This window comes from Bombyx mandarina, chromosome 19 (assembly GCF_030267445.1).
Source record: "Bombyx mandarina strain Sakado chromosome 19, ASM3026744v2".
Classification (NCBI taxonomy): Eukaryota; Metazoa; Arthropoda; class Insecta; order Lepidoptera; family Bombycidae; genus Bombyx; species Bombyx mandarina.
Genome location: NC_143225.1, coordinates 399,013 through 420,413, shown reverse-complemented (window position 1 = coordinate 420,413; position 21,401 = coordinate 399,013). Strand labels below are relative to the sequence as shown.

Below are 21,401 nucleotides of genomic sequence, written 5' to 3'. Positions count from 1 at the left end.
ATTCATTGTGACAACTACATATTATGTAGGTACATTCAATTCGAAGCAGGTAGCCCGTCCGAACCCGATCGATTCACTCAGCTGTGCTTTCCCATTAGCCGATTAAAATAATTTTATTAATGTAATTGAGTTGATTGCTTCACTATGGCGTTTCGCTATTAAAATACAGAAAGGTTTCAATCTATTGTGCAAAAATTATATATGGTACGCATTCTGACACAAAAAAAACCCAGCTGATAAGCAACAAAAAAAAAAAACGCAAAACACGTACTCTCGAAGCGATGCAGGGGAGAGGCAGTTCAGTTTATATTGGGATACTTGAAATAATTATGTATAAGTAGTTTATTAATTTCACATTCTATTTAAGTATGTAAGTTAGAGTGACAATGGCGCTGGCTAGCGAAGAGCACGTTTTTACCATTTTTTATATTTAACTAAGCTAACTTAAGCCGGTACTAAATCGCTGTTCTGGATGCTTCTTGTGGTGGCATTTTGAAACTGATTGTAAATAATGATGAGCAGCAATGGAAGCAACAGGAAATGCTAGCTTGTACCTAAAGCTCACCATGCCTCCCAGTGGAGTAGCTTTTTGGAACTTCTGAGTTTGCGGAGAAACTCTAGTTCCTTCGAGACCACGGCATAAACATAAAATAAAAATACGGGTACATAACGTGAGTGTCGACCTTGAAACGTTGGATTGAATTCAGACCGTGTTGCTTATCAGCGTCAGTACCGACCTAAATTCAAGTTTTAATGGTAGCCAGTGGCTTGGCTCTGCCCCCGCTCTCTAACCGCTTACCATCAAGTGGGCCGTATGCTCGTCTCCATGCAAAGGCAACAAATAATAAATTCCCAGCCCTGGTTTACGCTCCGATCCCACTGATCATTTTATCATAAATATTAATATGCCGCATACCGTGGACCGGTAGGAGAATATACAAATCTGCCCTCGAGCAACTTCGAGTAGAAACGAGACTGTCTACGATTTGCTACCAGAAGGTTCTTGGTTACTTTGATCACATTGCCGGGGGCCACAAGACAATCTTGAAAAATTGGCTGTGGTGGGCAAGGTAGAAGGGAAAAGACCCGCCGGCCGGCCGCCAAACCGTTGGTCAGATCAGGTAGCTGTGCTCTCTGGACTCTTTGTTGCGACCGCCCTGAGAGAAGCCGAAAACCGAAGGAAATGGAAGCTGATGGTACAAAGACCCACGAAGAGCTTTCAAGGACAAGACCTTCAGCAATGAAGTATGCGACTAAAAAGAGACAGATTAATATGCCGCAAATAGAATGAGCATGTACCCCCGCTGTGTCTATAGAAATGGTTTTATATTTGCGGATGTCCCTTAGCCACGGCGCGGCGGCGACTTCTTATAGCTTATATATAAAAATGAATTGCTGTTCGTTAGTCTCGCTAAAACTCGAGAACGGCTGGACCGATTTGGCTAATTTTGGTCTTGAATTATTCGTGGAAGTCCAGAGAAGGTTTAAAAGGTAGATAAATATGAAAATGCTCGGAATTAAATAAAAATAACAATTTTATTTCTCCTTTGATGTGTCCCCCGTCGGACGGATTCCTTTTGTTTGTTTAAAGTTTAGGTTTTTTATTTATCGTTTGAGGCAATATGAAGTGTGCCGGGTCAGCTAGTAGCTTATAAATATATGCATTTCGCGAACAAAGCAGCATCCACACAACATTACAATTACAATTACAATTTCACGAAATCGATCAAAAGTTGGCGACATGTTGAGAGCATTCAGGAAACTCAAGTGTAGCGGCCGTATCGTCACAATTGCAATTTTAATGTTAATAAATTAGTCAGGACAACAGGATTATAATTGTAATTTAAATTAATATGAACCATCACGCACAATGTTTCATTTGATGACGACGTCCGCCGAGAAGGAAACGGTCGATTCACAACGTTTTATTGTTAGTGCCTTCATAATCATAACACTTCGGGGACTGTACCTACTCATTGTTCTAATTACTTGGATACTCCAATATAAGTGTTACTGCCGTCTCGATACCGCAGTCGCAGTCTCTGTAGACTATACGGGTCCTTTTTATTTATTACTTAGACGGGTGGACGAACTTATGGTCAACCTTGTGTTAGGTGGTGGAGCCCGTGGACATCGACAACATCCGCTAATGCAATCACCCACCTTGAGACGTGAGTTTTAAGGTCTCCGTTTTTAAGCCAAACGCATTACTGCTTCACAGCAAAAGTAGGTAGGGTGGTGGTACCGGTGTAGAAATGCATGATTCCAGTCCAGTGTCAACTATCCGGTGAAGCGATGTATACCTGCATGAGACGGAAGATGTCCCTGGGTTGAAACATGCTAGAATTTCTAGGAACTGAGGCAAAAACTGTACTGAAATTCAGAACATACTAGTTTATTTAACTGAATTTGTAGAAATGGTAAATGTGTAAATGAAGTTTTAAATAATAATAAAATATTTGCATCAATTAATCAGAAGAGTTCGAATTGTAACTAGCCGGCTGGTAAGAGGGATATCGATATATGAACGATCAGGCACCTCTTGAATATTTCGAAGCTTCGAATAAATATAATAATAATATATAACATATATAATAATATATATAATACTTCAAATAAATATTGCTGTAGCATTTACAATATTCGTGTGTAAAGACAACGTTTTCCTTGTGGATAAGTAAAAACATAACCATATATTATATGGATATTTTACAGCGTTTCAATTGGGAAAAACTATTAGTAACTATTGGATGTATATCAGTACGAATATACTAATATTATTATACCTATATATATTACTATTATTAATATAAAAAAACAAATCTGATAGTATCATTGAAACTAAATTCAACCAAAACTTATAAATCTTAAAAAAAATATTTGTTTCAGAACGTTATTTAAAATATTATTTGATAATTAATTTATGCTTTCCAAGACGAAGCCAACAGACCACACACAGAGGCAGCATCAATATACTAAAATTCATATCCTATGGCTTGCGAAAATTTAATTTATAACAGCGCCATCTACTTATCGAGTAGAGAAGTTTGACTACATTTAGTTTCGCTATCTGCCGCAGTAGAGGTAAGTCGTAAAATGAAATGGGCGGCGTTGTGGCATTTTAATCGCCCTACATTAGAATTTATTGATCGTTCGGAATTGTACTAACGGTATTCTTAAATTACAATCGATGTGGATTACATTGTACGTAGAAATTGGACTATTTTTTTCTATAAATTTGAATTGTAAAACTAAGGGGACTGTTCAAACATTTATTATTTCGTAATAAGCCTGTTGTAATTTAGTTCTTGTGGTTCAATTTTAGTGAATTGTGTAAATCAGATAGTCCCGATAAAATGAATTAACGACCTTTGAAAATTATTTTCTTTTTAAATTTGAACACAATCGGCTCTGAACAAAATTGCTTTGTATTGCAAAATGCCTAATTACAAGTACATATTTGCAAAAAATATGCCACTGGAATAAATAGAAAATCCGAGGACACTACTACAGACTGACATTTCTAAAAATGATTCAAATAATTATGTAGTACATTTCCTATTTACCATAAACTAAACATAAATTCTATGAAGTGGTCGAAAGCAGATAAATCACTTGAAACTCTATCAAACTACTTTCTGATTATACTTTATGGCGCCTTTAGCTCATTACTGGATACTTATATTTTATTGAAACTGGATTTGAACATGCATTCGAAGTAATGATTATATAGAATGTGATAATAAGTATAACAGCGTCTGTGGGTCCGCGCGGGACTGTACCACCACCCTGCCTATTTCTGTCCGAAGCAGTCCCGGGCTCCGCTTCCAAGCTTGAGACTTCGGTTTGATTTCCTAATGTGAGTGAAGCAAAGGAGTCGCTTGGTGAGTTTGACTCGCACCTTTTTTTTTATCCTACCTAAACTGATAGCCTTGAGAGGCTATATCAGCGGAACATTAACTAGTAGGTGAGCTCACGGGGCTCAAACCTGACAACGTTGCTAACACTAACCCTAGCGAGAGCCGTGCTTCGCAGAATCTACCACCGGATCGGAAACGCGACCCACTGAGAAGATCCGGCGAGAAACTCAGTGGGGGCTGTGTCTGTGGGTATTCGCACCTGTGAATCCAACATGTGCGATGATGATGGCGGATTTAATTAGCAATAAGTATATTTGTATAATTTTCAATAACAAATATCTTTCGACTGCCGACAGCCGTCACACATTTGTCACTCTTAACGATATGTACCTGGTACGCGTCCAGATTGGAACAAACTGCACTACACGTGTTTCATTAAAGCCGGGAGAAACACTTAGTGTACATAGTATCTCCTTGTACGTTATTTGATCGTGTTACTGATTCTATCGTGTAAGTTCACAGACGGTTTCATTTCGAAAGTAAGCACCGCATGTTTATCGAGAGGTTCCGCACATTATTTATCACTATTTACTCTGCACTACCTTTGGTTGACTGGTAGAGAATGGCTAAGGCATTAAGTCCGCCAGTGTAAATTTTACATGAAGTGTAATCTATATTATTATATATATAAATGAATTGCTGTTCGTTAGTCTCGCTCGGAATTAAATAAAAATAACAATTTTGTTTTACCTTTGATATGTACCCCGTCGGACGGATTCCTTTTGTTTGTTTTAATTTTTTTTTATACAAAAGCTTAGATATTTTGTTTATCGATTGAGGCACTACGAAGTCTGCCGGGTCAGCTAGTAAATAAATAAATAAATAAATAAATTATTAGAGCTACGAGTTTTTCATATTATTGACAATATGTTCATGTTTTGTTTTTATGAAGAAAGTGCCGGAGGTTTAGGAACCTTTCCGTTTCACCAGCGCAGGAGACAAGCGCGGGCTCAGCCGTGAGGGTATTTATATTGTTTTTGTATTGCGTACGTACCATTACCTTTTTGGCGTTTAGAAATATGAATTTTAAATGAAAGTTTGAATTGGGGGTGCTCGGTCATTATATTTATTATTATTAGATATTGTGATGAGTTTTGTTTTTTAAAAAAATAAAGAAATTAATAAAAAGTGTAATAATTATAGTTGACGCCAGTGGTAGAGTTCACATAAAACTTTTTAACATTAGTTGCAACATCTAGATTAAAAAATCAAGAACAAATGGCAAGAAATATAACTAATACAGTGTTTTGGATCAAAGCAATTTTTTTTTTGTAATGAGGATCTCTAATTGGTCACAAACAGAAATAAATCTTGGTAGATGTTATATTTAATGGTCTGTAATGCTAGGGGTCCCACAGACCCGAGGCGTGCGTGTTCGGCGTTCCACCAAAAACGGGTTTTCGGTACCCCTAGCACTACGTAGATTTTAATTTTGTACAGCTTTTTTCTCGATGGATTTCTGTTGCCATCGGAGCAAGGTGCCTCGGCTCATCTAATTTCAATTGTAATATCTTCTTTTATATACCAATTTATAAACCTATTTAAGTATCAAATAAGAAAAAAATATTAGTTTACTGTTACTGGTGGTAGTTACTGGTAGTTACTCGTGGTAGGACCTCTTGTGAGTCCGCACGAGTAGGTACCTCCGCTCTGCCTAATTCTGCCGTGAAGCAGTAATGCGTTTCGGTTTGAAAGGTGGGGCAGCCGTTGTAACTACACTGAGACCTTAGAACCTATATCTCAAGGTGCGTGGCGCATTTACGTTGTAGATGTCTATAGACTAGGTAACCTCTTAACACCAGGATCTGAAACGCAGTGGGAGACGGAGCTCGGTTCCATCAGCTGCCTAATTCTGCTGAAAGATATAGGCTCTAATACAACGGAATAATGACCTTGTTAAGGTGCTTAGCTGATCGGAATCGCTCAAACAGTGCCTTGCTCACCCGTGAGGTAGCACCGGACGGCTGGAGACGCGCCTCGTAACAATAAACACGTCATTACAAATCCTCCTGATCCATTAACGGTGCTTTTAGGTACCTCAAGCATCGGTCACCGTCCTCGTCGAACCCGTCGCTTGCGACGAAGGGCTCGACGAGCGAATTAACCCATAGACACAGCCCACTGAGTTTCTCGCCGGATCTTCTCAGTGGGTCGAGTTTCCGAATCTGTGGTAGATTCTGCGAAGCACTGCTCTTACTAGGGTCAATGTTAGCAACACTCCGCTTTGAGCCCCGTGAGCTCATCTACACGTTAGCGTGAAGCCGAAATAGCCTCTCAAGGCTATCAGCATAGGTAGGATAAAAAAAAGTAACAATAAAATACCAATTATTATCATTGAGCGCACGAACGACTCCTAGTACTACTTTTTTATATAATACTGTCCCTACGTAATGTAGAGCAATTTGAACAGGAAATGGGCTTATTTAAATACTTGAGGCATATATAAAAACTGCATAAATGCAGTATTTTCATTAAAATCAGTTTATTTAATTTAAATAGTAACGGTCAAAATAGGACGGTAGCCGTCAAACTGTGACCGTAAGTAAGTGATGCCTCACTGGTATTGCCGATGCTGAAATGCGCAGATAATATTGTAGCGCGATTCTGTATTTTTTCAATGCATTGGACACTGTACATTTCAGTTTAACACATATATCACAATAAGCATTTTTTTGTGAGACAGAGATTACAAAGAGTTTACTTACAAAGGTCACAGTGTGGCTTTGTACTACTGACTTATTATACAAGGCATAATATATTTTAATTAACACAAAACCTCTTAAAACACAAGAAATCAACCATTCCATGTTCATTGTTGATGATTAAATTTTTACTTCAAAACACAAATCACTGCTACAACATTTTTGTAGATAAGTAACACGAATCCTTGGTTGTCACAAGAAATTGTCGGGAAGATATTCTTGGATCGTATACTATCGACTAATAATTAATCATTATTGAATTGCTATTTGAAAGTCTTGATTCTATAAATTTATCTGATATTCTCGAGAATGTTGTTGTGGATTCCCGGCGACATTCCGACGGTGGTTTTGGACGGCAGATTTACTGTTTATCAGCTTTCCTACGACACTATTAATCATATAGTTATTAATTTAAGCAAACTAGAGGTCCCGCAGTAGTCGAAATTCGACTATAATTAATTGAAATTATAAGTTTGTACACTATTATGATTGTATTTTATACTTCTATAATCACAAATTTCGCCAAGACGACACTATAAAAAAATATTAATAAAGACAAACAATATATTTTAATCTCAATTTGACAACAGACGTCAAGAACAAAAGTTTGACAATAAATAAATAAATAGTATGCATGCGTGTGTGCGTCAAATACACGGTATGTAGTGTGTGTAATGTTTTCTTTATTTATTTAATGTATATATTATGTATATATAATGTATAATAAAAAAATATTAGCATTGTGCACTTCTTCTCTATATTCTCTATAAGTGTGGAAAATTTCATACTCCTCCGTCCGCGCAATTTTAGTAAAAAGGGATACAAAGTTTTTGCTTCACGTATTAATATATAGATGTTACTTCGAAAATAAACAGCGCGCAATGCTAATATTTAGTTATTTAAAATTTGATACACAGCTTTCCGGGATGAGTGAGTATTACAGATCGCTCTGAAATATGGCTTTTGAGCTTTGAAAGCTAGTTCCCTGTCCGCTACAATTCCGTGTACAAGCGATCCAAAAGAACTATATACGTATAGGCGCGATATCGCGTAACTATTTTTGAAAGTGTATACAAAGAGTAAGTAACACCCATTGGGTTTCTCGCCGAATCTTCTCAGTGGGTCGCGATTCCGATCCGGCGACTCAGCTATCCTTCGCGCAAAGCTAGAATAGCCTTATAGGCTACCAGCAAATAGGTAATATAAGGCCCTTCGTACACAAAGCTACGCAAATCTTCGATACTCGACGATTGTAGTCTCCAAGCGACTACCGCCATACAAATCCATTGAGGTTCGTACACGAGTCGCGTCAGCGACATTCGTTCCGCGACTCGCGTCGTGCCAATCGCGCGCTACCTGCCTGTCGAGATCTTCGCTACATAAGTCTCGGCGATTTCCAAGATGGCGGAGCAATTTTTTAATATTAAATTTGTTTCTGAGGTGGAAAAATATCCTTGTTTATATAATTATAAATTAAAAGAATACTCAAAAAAGGAAATAACAGAAAAAGCTTTTCGTAGCCGTAGGAAAGGCAGTTAATATAACAGATTGGTGTATTTTTATAGTTTTAATAATAGTCAGTACATAGTTTTGTAATGAAAAAACACTTTTAGGCAGTATATTGTTTTTATTAAGCTTTTGTTTTAGGTATTTACATGAATTTTGTGTACATTTTATTATGATAGCCGATTTCGTAAGCCGGATTGCCGACGCTGTTGTTGTGATCTAGGATTATTATCTAGCGTACCAGATATCCGTATCCACTAAACCATAAACAATACAACAAGTAATATCTGATGTTAAATTAATGGTATATTGACTAAATAGGCAACTCGCGTCTTGCGACTCATTGTCGTGTGTACGGACCGTGCGCTACTCGATACTCGCGACTTGATACTAATGTCGTTGACAACACTAGTATCGAAGATGTGCGTAGCCTTGTGTACGAAGGGCCTTAGACCACTCACTAACTTTTTACACATTATATCGATTTACGTTTTTGCATGTCATTTTTTTTTACAACTTTTTTTGTTTTTTTTATTGTTTTTTTAAATAGAACGGCATATAGTGTTGTGTAATAATTTATTTAAAATGAGACTCACCATCAACTCTGCAATAGATGGATAGAAATTGAAACAATACAAATGTACTGGTGTTAGGACCTCTTCTTACTGGTGGCAGGACCTGTTTTTACTGGTGGTAGGACCTCTTGTGAGTCCGCACGGATAGGTATCACCACCCTGCCTATTTTGCCGTGAAGCAGTAATGCGTTTCAGTTTGAAGGGTGGGGCAGCCGTTGTAACTATACTGAGATTTTAGAACTTGTATCTCAAGGAGGGTGGCGCGTCTACGTTGTAGATGTCTATGGGCTCCAGTAACCACTTAACATCAGGTGGGCTGTGAGCTCGTCCACCCATCTACGCAATAAAAAAAAAAAAAAAAAAACCACTTAACACCAGGTGGGCTGTTAGCTCATCCACCCATCTAAGAAATAAAAAATAAAATAATAATAATAATAATAGATGTATTTTAGAATTGATATGAAACCTGTTATAAAGGCTTACATTCTCGAAAGCACAAATAGTATGATGAGTAAGCGCAGGTAGCCGAGCCCACTGGCGGCTAATTAGCGGCCGTCCCGGGTTCGAATCTTGATCGCATCGCGTGTTGCGTGCGCACTGTTTAAAGTTTTTATTCTTTAAATTGGTGGATGCTTCTGCTGTTTGAAATACGAGGGCACGCAACGTTATTGATTCAGTCTTCTCTGAGATAGTAAACACTTCCTTATACATACAAAGAAACTTAAACTAACATGATCTTCTCAGCATCCGACACTTTAAGATCAACAAAAAATCATTTCCGTCTTAAATCTCGTCACAGACAATATTCAAGTATTTTTATTGCAGTAGACTAGATGTTTGGATAATTTCAGAGCCCCCTGGTGTTGAGTGGCTACCGTAGTTCATAGGCGTCACAGCGTGTATGCCGCCACCCACCTTGAGGCATGAGGCCGCTGAGTTAATGGTGTAACTATCCCGAACGACCCAAGAGACGACCGCACGCTTAGTTTCGTCGGCGGTTGAAGTGATATTTGCATTGTATGTCACTTGGAACGAGCTGATTAAAATATTCCAATTAAATATAAGATTAATTTACAGGTGAGTAATGTTGATAATCTGTAGCTATGCTATCTGAGGATACAAAGAACATTGTTGCAGCAATTAATGCTAAATAGCTTGCGGTGTGGAACGCCCACTTACACGTACGCAGGTGTGTAATATACAATGGTAGTCTTCATTTCATAATACTTATATGACACCGAATATGTCCGAAGAATTTTTTATTTATTTCTTTTCGATTAGAAGCGAAAATATCTTTTAACATTAAACTTCAAACAAATTGAACCAACCAAACCAGTTTTGTGTTAGTTAACAAAATGAATGTCATTAATGTGTTGACACGAATAGAATCTGGCAACCAAATGACTTGTTTTTTCTTATTATTTTGTATGCATGCACCTCATTCGGCTCAAACTATCCTCACTAATAATTATATAGTTCGGCTAGAAGTGCGCAGATAATAACCAAGATTCACTGACCGAACTGACGCTTCCTGTTTCAAATAGAATATGTGTCATATTACTCCCTGAATTCCTTCGAGAATTAATAATCAGACTTGTATTGCGCGCCAGCTGGAAAACACCCACTACCAATCTACTTCGACAAAGCGGCACGACACGAGAACCATCTCATCGTGGCCGCCGGTAACTACATGCCCGATCCTACGGACAGAATGGAAAGCAGTCGACGTCGCCCCAAACACGTCATTTCGGACCCTCGAACCCGTCGCTTGCGATGAAGGTAGGTAGACAGCGGCTTGGCTCTGCCCCTGGCATTGCTGACGTCCTTAAGCGACGGCGACCACTTACCATCAGGTGGGCCGTCTGCTCGTCTGCCTACAAAGGCAATAAATAAATAAAAAGGGCTCTACGAGTAAATTAACCCACAGACACAAGTCGTCGTGTCACAAGTTTGAAGTCGTCGTGGCCTAACGGATAAGACGTCCGGTGCATTCGCGTTGAGCGATGCACCGGTGTTCGAATCTCAGATGGGTACCAATTTTTCTAATGAAATACGTACTCAACAAATGTTCACGATTAATTTCCACGGTGAAGGAATAACATCGTGTAATAAAAATGAAAACCGCAAAAATTATAATTTGCGTAATTACTGGTGGTAGGACCTCTTGTGAGTCTGTGCGGGTAGGTACCACCGCCCTGCCTATTTCTGCCGTGAAGCAGTGATGCGTTTCGGTTTGAAGGGTGGGGCAGCCGTTGTAACTATACTTGAGACCTTAGAACTTATATCTCAAGGTGGGTGGCGCATTTACGTTGTAGATGTCTATGGGCTCCAGTAATCACATAACACCAGGACGTGGGCTGTGAGCTCGTCTACCCATCTAAGAATTAAAAAAAATAAAAATAAAAAACACAGCCCTCTGAGTTTCTCCTCGGATCTTCTCAGTGGGTCGCGTTTCCGATCCGGTGGTAGATTCTGCGAAGCACGGCTCTTGCTAGGGTTCGTGTTAGCAACGTCGTCAGGTTTGAGCTCCGTAAAGTGACCTACTAGTTAAGGTTGCGCTGATATAGCTTATCAAGGCTATCAGATTAGGCAGGAAATAAAAAAATAAAAAAAAGCTCCCAATGCTGTAGCTGACAGTATAAACGGGGCGAACAACCAGCTATTACTCCCACATTCCTTGTGATTCCAGAACGACTCGCGTTTTGTTCTTAAGACTTTTTCTCCTAGCTCCGTACTATAATTTCATATCGAGCAGTAATTTAATTGTATACGGTTGGCTGTCGTGCCGGGGTGGTCTCCGCGCGCGAATGACTCCTCGTTGCAGTAATTGATTCAATTATGCGCCACATTACGTGCTAGACGCTGGCCACACTACAGATTTATGTGAAAAATGACCTAATATGTGCTAATACTTTTTGCGGAAAGGCTGAGATTACTATTTTTTTTAAGTTATGCTTTTTTAGGCGCGTTATGAAAAATTTATGAGAGTGAAATTTTACGATGCGCGCGCACCGGGACACAAAATTAACAGAATGAAGTAGCCCACTAAATCGCTCATTACAATACGACCGACGTCACTCGGCGAGTGTGAATATAGCCGCAGGTGAACATTCGCGCATGTACACTCGTAAAAAAAGTGTTATTAGCCTTCATTTTTTAAGGATAAATATTTATTATTAATTATTTAATATTTAAAAAAAAGAAATAAATTTAATAAAAATTAAGTATAGCTTCTTACGCGCGTATATAAGTACACGCACCCTTTTTATTTATTTATTGCTTAGATGGGTGGACGAGCTCACAGCCTACCTGGTGTTAAGTGGTTACTGGAGCCCATATACATCTACAACGTAAATGCGCCACCCACCTTGAGATATAAGTTCTAAGGTATCAAGTAGAGTTACAACGGCTGCCCCACCCTTCAAACCGAAATGCATTACTGCTTCACGGCAGAAATAGGCAGGGCGGTGGTACCTACCTGCGCGGACTCACAAGAGATCCTATCACCAGTAAGAACCTACTATGATTCTAGCATTTTCAAGATGGATATAAATTTAATTAAAATCCTATTGAGACTTTACAATCGTACTGTTGTAATTAAAGCTATAGAAGTACCTAGTTGCTCTCGTGTTTATTATTTTCTTTTGTTATTTCCAACGTCTCGTATGCTTTACAATTTCTATGGTCACGGACCACTGAGGTGTTCTTCTTCGACATTTCAAAATTGTGCTTACCACCTGTGAACATAATTAACGCGAGATAAAACCATGAAAATCATTTATTTATACATATTATGTATTACTCATGAAAACCGAAGAAAATGTTATCGTGGAGATAATTGGTCTAATTAGGCATTATAAGTCTCTCATAATCAGTGGCATGGGCTTAGCATCTGTATACATTTTGGTAAGTAAATGAGTTTAATTGCAAGCTTCAGTATCACGCCTCAACGCTAGATTAAATTCCTTGCATATTTCTGCCGTGAAGCAGCAATGCGTTTCGGTTTGAAGGGTGGGGCAGCCGCTGTAACTATACTCAGACCTTAGAACTTATATCTCAAGGTGGGTGGCGCATTTACGTTGTAGATGTCTATGGGCTCCAGTAACCTCTTAACATCAGGTGGGCTGTGAGCTCGTCCGCCCAACTAAGCAATAAAAAAAAAAGATTATCATAAACATAAAACTCACATAAAGCTCGTAAACACAAGGCTTGAGTGTTGTACAAAGTTCAAAGCGCTCTCGACACTGACCTCTGGCACACGGGATGATTCGTAAAGATCTCATCTACCAAACATGGAGACGCATTATTGTGCCGCGCTGTTTACGACGTGCTGATCGGCGATTAGGAACATTAACGTATCGTACAAGTCATTCTTCGATCTTAACAATGCTCTCGTGAGGCAATCTAATTTATTTTTGATTCTTTTATTTTTTAGTGATCGATTTCGGACAATTAATGTGGCGGATTTTGTTTTTAATAGACTAATGAAGCCCTGTGACGCTTCCCGTTACTGTTACTACGAAATAATACATGAAATACACATTAAGTGAGGAAACTACTTGAGTGCTAATGATAATTATTAAAGTTTCAGTTAAATCAACTGATAAACCATAGGTGAATGCATTCCATACGAACAAACAAAGCTACATAGATATATATACACATATACGCGGGAGTCCCACCCGGCTAAGAACGGAAGGTGATGGATGAAAGAATGATATAGTTATAAGGCATGTCAGTGCGAGAGGCATACAAGCGAGAAATAGTATGAATGTGTTACATAGAATAATAAGGTCCTGCCGAGCCTAGTGGCGGGGAAAGGCGTATTAAAAATTAAAAAACCAAAAAACAAAAAAAATTCAATTATAAATATACATACTTATACATATTCCCCATAGATACAGCCCACTGCGTTTTAAGCCCCGTGAAATCACCTACACGTCAAGGAGAAGCTGATATAGCCTCTCAAGGCTATCAGCATAGGTAGGGGAAAAAAACAGCAATTCCGACCACCGCTGTCTACTCAACTTGAAACTTACGTGTTTTTTTTTTATTGCCCTTGTAGGCAGATGAGCATACGGCCCACCTGATGGTGAGTGGTTACCGTCGCCCATGGACTTCAGCAATGCCAGGGGCAGAGCCAAGCCGCTGCCTGCCGCAAAATATATCCCGCTCATATCCCGTACATATATCCCGCTCTAAAGTATCACTCTAACAATATCTAAGGCGTTAGTATCATTTCTATTCAAGTGCTCACTAATGTTAATCGGCATCAGCTATGCCATTAACACTGCTTACCGAATCACAATTAAAATTCATTATTATCGTACATATTTTAATGGTTTGAATAAATCTTCAGCTCAGCAATAAAAGCACTGAACTTAAATTATACTTAAAATGCCACCAGAGACGTATTTTCTCGTCTTCTGATATTTTATCAAAGTTAACAGTGTCTTAATAGCAGTTGTGTTTTAAACTGGAAGATATAATTTATTGGAAACATGTCTAACTGGATCTGTCACCGGCATAGGTATAGTAAACATTTGAAAACATATTATCTTGAATTGTTTAATTTTTATTAAAACGATGTAAACTATACGTTTTTAAGTATTTTTCCTGCTAGTGTATTTTGGTTTGGACCAGATACATAATATTATATTTTGGCATTTCGTTAGTAGTCCTATTAGTGCCGAGCTTAGTTTTACATATATTGCAGAAATTGATAAAGGATTTTTGGAAAAAAGTACGTTAAAAAACTTCAAAATACAAATTAAAATAAATACACAAAATTAAAATAAATGTATTAAAATAAAATAAAAACCTTAAAATGAAAAATACAAAAATCAATGCTAAATTCATAATAAAATATTTATAAGTGTTATTAACGTCATACGTTCATACATGCAAGCGCTAAGACACGTAGGTCGATACCTAATACCTATAATCAAACTGCGCAATAGTCGGTATTCCGACGCTCCGCACTTTACATGCATTGATAGATAGTCGATCTATCGACGGCTCGCGCTCAAAGGGTGTTGTAGCGTGCAACACTGGCACACCAAGCCGTTTTCGGGCGTGTTCGGACGCGATCGGGATATCCCGAACGCGCAGGTGTCATCTGACGTTAATCGAAAGAGATTCGCGCGCCGATTTAAGTTTAACATGAATCGTATTATTAGTATAATTAGTATCGTCTAGTGCCCAACGTCGTTTTCTCCTTTTTTGTTAATATAATAATATTGAACACATCCAAAACATTATGTATGAAATAGTGTGTTTGACCTATTTATTCTGAGTAAGAGTTGCCCGCTAGTGCGCGAAGTAAATAACAAACCACAGGTTAAACTTTTCCCCGAGATTAATTTTGTAATAGATGTGACACGCAATAGATGTACCACCGTCAAAACTCACCTCAATCTATTTGTGAATAGGTGAGAAACATTTTCCATAAATTTAGCACTATTTTTCAAGTGCTATTTATGTTCATCAATCGACTTTCTGTTATTTTTAGCGTACTAACTTAATGAGTTTTTTATATTTATTCGTGATCATTTTCCCCGCTAAGCCGTAAATAATGTATCTGTTGTGATTATATTGAGGACAGTTTTATAGAAATTTCATCTGAAATACCTTAACTTTTCTTGTGCTTTAACAAATTAACGTTTTGATGTGAATTAATAATTAGGTAAACACATTATGTATTAAATAAAGTACCGCCGATCAGGAACGCGTTGTAAAACGATATTTCTCAGCCGCCAATAAGTCATTAAGCGTATAAAAGTTTGTATAAATAGGGGACAACTAATAAACCGTTGACGGTTGAATTGCTAATCCGAGGTGTCAATTTATACGGCACTTGACTTCTCTTAGAAAAAAATAACGAGTTTCCAACATTTACCGGTTAAGGCGAAATCAACTTTCAACTGTAACGCTTGGCGCTCATTTTGAGTTGTCGGGGCTCCTAATAGGAATTGGTCAATAAATTTTTAGTTTGGGCTCGTGGGAGTACTATATTGTAATGTTTGTACGGATAAGGAATAAATGATACTGATATCATTAAATTTGATCTGAAACAAAATTAAACAGTTTCACGTTATACAATTAATTACATTGTATAATATTTATTTATTTATTTATACTTTATGCACAAAACAAAACTTGTACACAGGCGGACTTAATGCCATGGGCATTCTCTTCCAGTCGACCATAGGGTGGTGCAGAGATAATGTATGGAAGGTGCATTAACAAAAGAATAACAAAAAAAAAAGTTTATTTTACAGTATATTTGTTGTCAATGTTTTTTTGGAAACTATTGCCATATCATTGTTAACAGTATCGAATGATTAATTTATTGTCTATGAGAGCAAATTTGCTGACAATTACAGTGAGGCCATGAGATGGTTTGTAAATCTACACAAGTAAATAAGTAAAAAGATCTTTATTTATCATACAGGTAGGTGCGCAAGACGTGAGTGTGTCCCGTAAATGCGCAATAAATTCCATCTGGTATGACATACCGAAACGTCAAGGAGTGCTCTTGTAATTAACTTGCTACCATTAAGTGTATGTATTAAAACATGATTGGAGTCCCCGGGCGTTACAGAGTAACTAAGAATGTTATACATGCAGCTTGCGCAGACCTGTTCTGTTCTGAAGCTATTTTCTATGAGTTCACTTGCTAATATGTAAAGTGTGCTGAGGAGACTTGAGCTTTCGTTTTAAACTTAACAACATTAGAGCAAAGTTGTACTTGTGGCATAAAGCACTTTAGACCACAATATCTCTATATATTTTAAGAACAGTATTATATGCTATGTCCATGGACGGTGGTGATCACTTTTTTTATGGCCAAGCAAGCAGACATACGACCCACCTGATGGTAAGCGGTTACCGTCGCTCATGGACGTCAGTAAAGTTAAGAGCAGAGCAGAGCCGCTGCCTGCCAATTCCCATCAATGCGCCCGCAGAAATATTCCCATCGTGAACTAAAATTATTTAGTTAAAAATAGTGACTTGCAGAATAAAAATGAATGAACCCAGAGCCCACAGCAGCGCTGTTACAAATTAAAACGTCGGCGCAACAACAACCACGGTACTGGAGCTTAATTAAAAATTACACTAGTTAATTAAATTTAGATTATGTTACCCGCTGAGTTTCTTGTCAGACCTTCTCAGCGGGTCGCGATTCCGGTCCGCTAGTGGATGCACTCGCCAAGCAACTGGCTTTGAGTTGTGTCGGAAGCGCTCAGGCATCCCTCTCCTGGCTGAGCTGGTGCTCGCCCGCCCAACCTAGTGAAGCAGGAAAGACTTCCGGCCCACCGGTACTCAAAAAAGATACTTCGCGTAATAACAGAAGGATACATTTTGAAAGTACATACATACATTCTAAACGTTACTCGCCAGGGAACACGAGTTTCATTAGTAATACAATACGGCTCTCTTATTTCGGAAATTACTAAATCATTTCATTGTTTTTTGTTTCAGGTAAATACAAAATGAACGAAAACTTTGATCAGTCAGGTGAGGGGTGGCGTCAAAATAACAGGTGAAATCATGAACATTCGGTGAGCTCTCACTGATTTTCAAATCCAATAATCCTTGCATTAGAAGTCTTCAGCTCTAACACTAGGAGTAGGGCCCTGGTAACCCTACTCGTTGAACTCTGCAACCTAAATTAAACATCAGCCCGTTGAGTTTCTTGTCGGATCTTCTCAGCGGGTCGCGATTACGATCCGGTAGTAGATTCTTTCGCGAAGCAGCTACTCTTGAATTGTTAGGTCTCCTTTGGAGGCGCTCGGGCAGCTGTTAGCAAATGCCGCCCCTTCTGGCTGAGCCCTTGCTAGCCCATCTGTCCTTGTGAAACTGAAAAGGCCTCCGGACCACCAGTAATCCCTCAATCACAAAAAAACTGATTTTCAAAAAGAATCTCACAGAGTAGCGTTCTGCGTGATTTGAATTCAATTTTCACCAGGCTTTCCTTAAAGCCATCTTAAAATTTTTGGCTCCAAGAACTGAGAACTGTTTAAATGTTTATATTCTAAATTTAATTAATTCTGTTGTGTGATGTTAACATTTCTAAGAAAGACGTATCTTGTGGAACATTACGCTTTGCCTTTTCTTTCCTTTTTAGAACATTCCCTTGTAGGTATCTAAGATTTTCAATTTTTAATTGTATTTCTTGTAACAGCCGGACATTAACATACAGTTACAGTAACATTGCTTATAGGACGTGACAAAACAGGCGTCCACCGTTTAGTCAACACAGAACCTTGAATTGGTCCGTTCATTATAGTTAACTAAAATAATATTATATTAAAGTTTCCTCTAAGTCGATTGCTAGCGTGAGCTAATGATGAATAGTATTATTGTATCTATCTCCCTTCAACACCAAATTGATCTCCGGAAAGATAAGCGTTGTCGAAGTTCGTTGACCCGTGAAATAGAAATAGCTAATAGATTCAAAACATCTTTTCTTTGAGTTGTCATTACATGTAATTTGGGCAGCCTCCGACATTAGGCTAATATCGGTAAATCACTGTGACGGTGTTGCTAGCAAACAAATACGATATACATGAAATGGCAGATTTCAAAATAATACTCATTGTATAAGGGTCACTTTAACAAGTGCTTTAGGTTTATAGACGCGTAGTCCTAGTCACGCTAGTCAAACGATATTTTGAATTGAAGCCAAAACATAATATATGTATGGGATTAAATTGGAATATATAATATATAAGATTTTGTCTAGTATCAAGTCCGAATCCTTATTGTCAAGGGCGACACTCTTCTGAACTTACTCGTATCGAGTCGTACATTTTAGAAGAGATACGACTTCTGTAATAAATATTAAGCTTTCACGAAAAGCTCTCACAATAAGAAAGCCAGGTATTATTATTAATGCCAGGGCGCTTGTCTATTTGCTAACAACGGCAGCCCGTTTTTTTTGGGGCAGGTGGCCCAGTCTCTGAGAATTGGTAGCCAAAGGTAGTGGTGGCTGGGCTGACGATGGTAGAGGCTCACCCACTAAACACCCTACACTCTCACCCGACGTCTGGTTCCCGCCCGGGACAAAACTCGAGCCCAGTACACAAATCCTATTACACAAATTTCAATTACTAAATCAGTTTTTATTACAAAAAGTGTTTTGATAATTTGTTGTAAAAAAAACTGTACTTATTGTTTTAGGTTATTAAAATAATATTTTGTGTATAAAAAAATATTAAAGCTAAAAAAACTGTTGACATATTTAATCTAGTTTTTACAATTAATCTGACAACACTGAACGATTGTTGATGTTGGTCCCGGCACTACTATTTTAGTTATTAATGTACAAAATGACGACTATTCTTGTTTAATGGTTACAATATTCACACGGAAACTAAATTGTATAACGTTTTAGAACAGGGATTTTTTCATTTATCTAAAACGTTTTAAAATGACAGACTTTAATAGTCAAGGTATGAAAAGCTTTTTTTGGAGGCTTTTTGGGCCGGCGGACTTGCGTGTGGCCCGGCGGTCTATCCAGCTTCACCAGATCGGGTTGTAGTACTTGGTTTTTTTTTATTGCTTAGATGGTTGGACGAGCTCACAGCCCACCTGGTGTTAAGTGGCTACTGGAGCCCATAGATATCTACAACGTAAATGCGCTACCCACCTTGAGATATAAGTTCTAAGGTCTCAAGTATAGTTACAACGGCTGCCCCACCCTTCAAACCGAAACGCATTACTGCTTCACGGTAGAAATAGGCAGGGTGGTGGTGCCTACTCGTGCGGACTTCCATGAGGTCCTATCACCAGTAATTACGCAAAATATATTTTGCGGGTTTCATTTTTATTAGACGATGTTATTCCTTCACTACGGAAGTCAATCGTGAACATTTGTTGAGTTCGTGTTTCATTACAAAAACTGGTACTTGCCTGCGGGATTCGAATACCGGTGTATCGCTCAATACAAATGCACCGGACGTTTTATCCTTTAGGCCACGACGACTTCAAAACTTGGTTTACTAACAACTGCCCGAGCGCGTTTGAGGGAGGCTTTACTGTTAAAGGGCAGCTGTTTCGCGTATTGCATCTAGCACAGGATTTGCACCGCAGGGCGCTTAGAAGATACCGTGAAGAACTCAGCGAATCGACGACTTGAGCTAAGTGTCCGCACAAATGAGCTTTTCGGCAAGTTCCATGAGTACAGTATCGCGTGCTGTGGCTGCTGTTAGAGTTAGATCTGTTAGCTTCACCACCACTGGGAGTGGATCAGGTGGAGCAAACAAAAAGGGTATAAAGCTTTTTGGTAGCATTGCCTCTGATCCGCGATTTAAAAAGATCCAAATTTGATAAATAAAAATAAAAGTTGACGTGCATTCTACTAAAACTAACTATCTTCTTGTTTTAATCTGGTAACATAACGTTCGGAAATATTTTAAAAGCATTTTCCTATCTGTGACATGCACTTAACAACATCATTCTATCACAAATGGCAATTTTATTCATAGATATCAATGAAATATTATGATTGAAAATAAATTTCAAAGTTTAATCAGCTTTTAAAGTTGCTTGGAAGAGATTGCAGGTAGAGATAAACTTAATGTACATTTTTATAACTACGCTTGCACCTGGTCTTAAGGCGAAGATCCAATCGGGAATACAACTTCTCACTCTGGGTTTGTCTTGCGTGTTTTTTCAATAAGTTAGGTATTAGACATGCCAGCAAATTGTGTTTTTAATGAAATATCTTTTTTTTTTAATTAAATAGATACTCCGAAATACAACTTACCATGAATATAGATTATCTGTGTTCCACTACGTCATACTCTTAAAATTGGATTAGTAAATTTTCAATTATTAAAATCCAGTTGAACCCTCAGCAGCGAAGTCAAGGAATCCTTAGTCATATTCAAACATGTTTTACGACATCTTCAGTTCTGTCATTAATCAGGAGATGCGTATTTGCGGCTCCTACTTCCACGAGCTGCTGCCGCCAATTCTCCATCAGCTATCTGAAAGCACCTAACTCACTCTAGGCCTCCTGATTTCTATGTTGACTGGTGGCCACCTCGCCTTGCTTATTTCTGGCGTGAAGCACCATGCGTTCAGTTCAGAAAGATTATTCCAAATTTAGTTGTGACTTCCTCCTAAGATCTCAAAGTTGGCGGTGACTTTGAGGTGTATCTATCTGGCTTGGATAGAGACCGGCAGATTTCTCAACTAAATGATTACAAACAAGTGATTTTGTATATCAAAGACAGAGAAATGAAAAATGTTTTTTGAAACATAATATTATGTCTGTCGTTTCTGTGTTATACTTCGCCTTAAGTGCATTCGCTGACAATGTCATTACATTGCTGCTTATATTGTCAACAGCGATGTACAAATTAAATGTTTTGATTACATAGATCGGATCACAAATAGTAATTTACAAAAGTTGTTTGCGTTACAAAGGGACCATTCAATGAGCAGCTGCTGTGGCAAAGAGGCTGCTCCGTCGGAATGCTCTTGATGGAAGCACTTTGCTAATTGTACATTAACATTTACAGATAATCAGGCAACGAAGAGGACTTAAGAATATCTTAATGCGTAGTCCAAATGTCTAATGCTGAGTCTACAAATACCAGTCAGTAAAGCCGCCGTTGCCTGACACATGTCTTATCCATATGCCGGTACCTCTCTCGGTGCTTTTAACTCTTCAAGCACCGATCATC

The 21,401-nt window shown here is 38.3% G+C and overlaps 1 protein-coding gene across 5 annotated transcripts in view; it reads left to right on the top strand.

Annotated features, from left to right (window-relative positions):
- The window catches only part of esn (espinas), a 366,713-nt gene that overhangs the window by 171,950 nt on the left and 173,362 nt on the right, over positions 1–21,401 (top strand). The window lies entirely within an intron of this gene.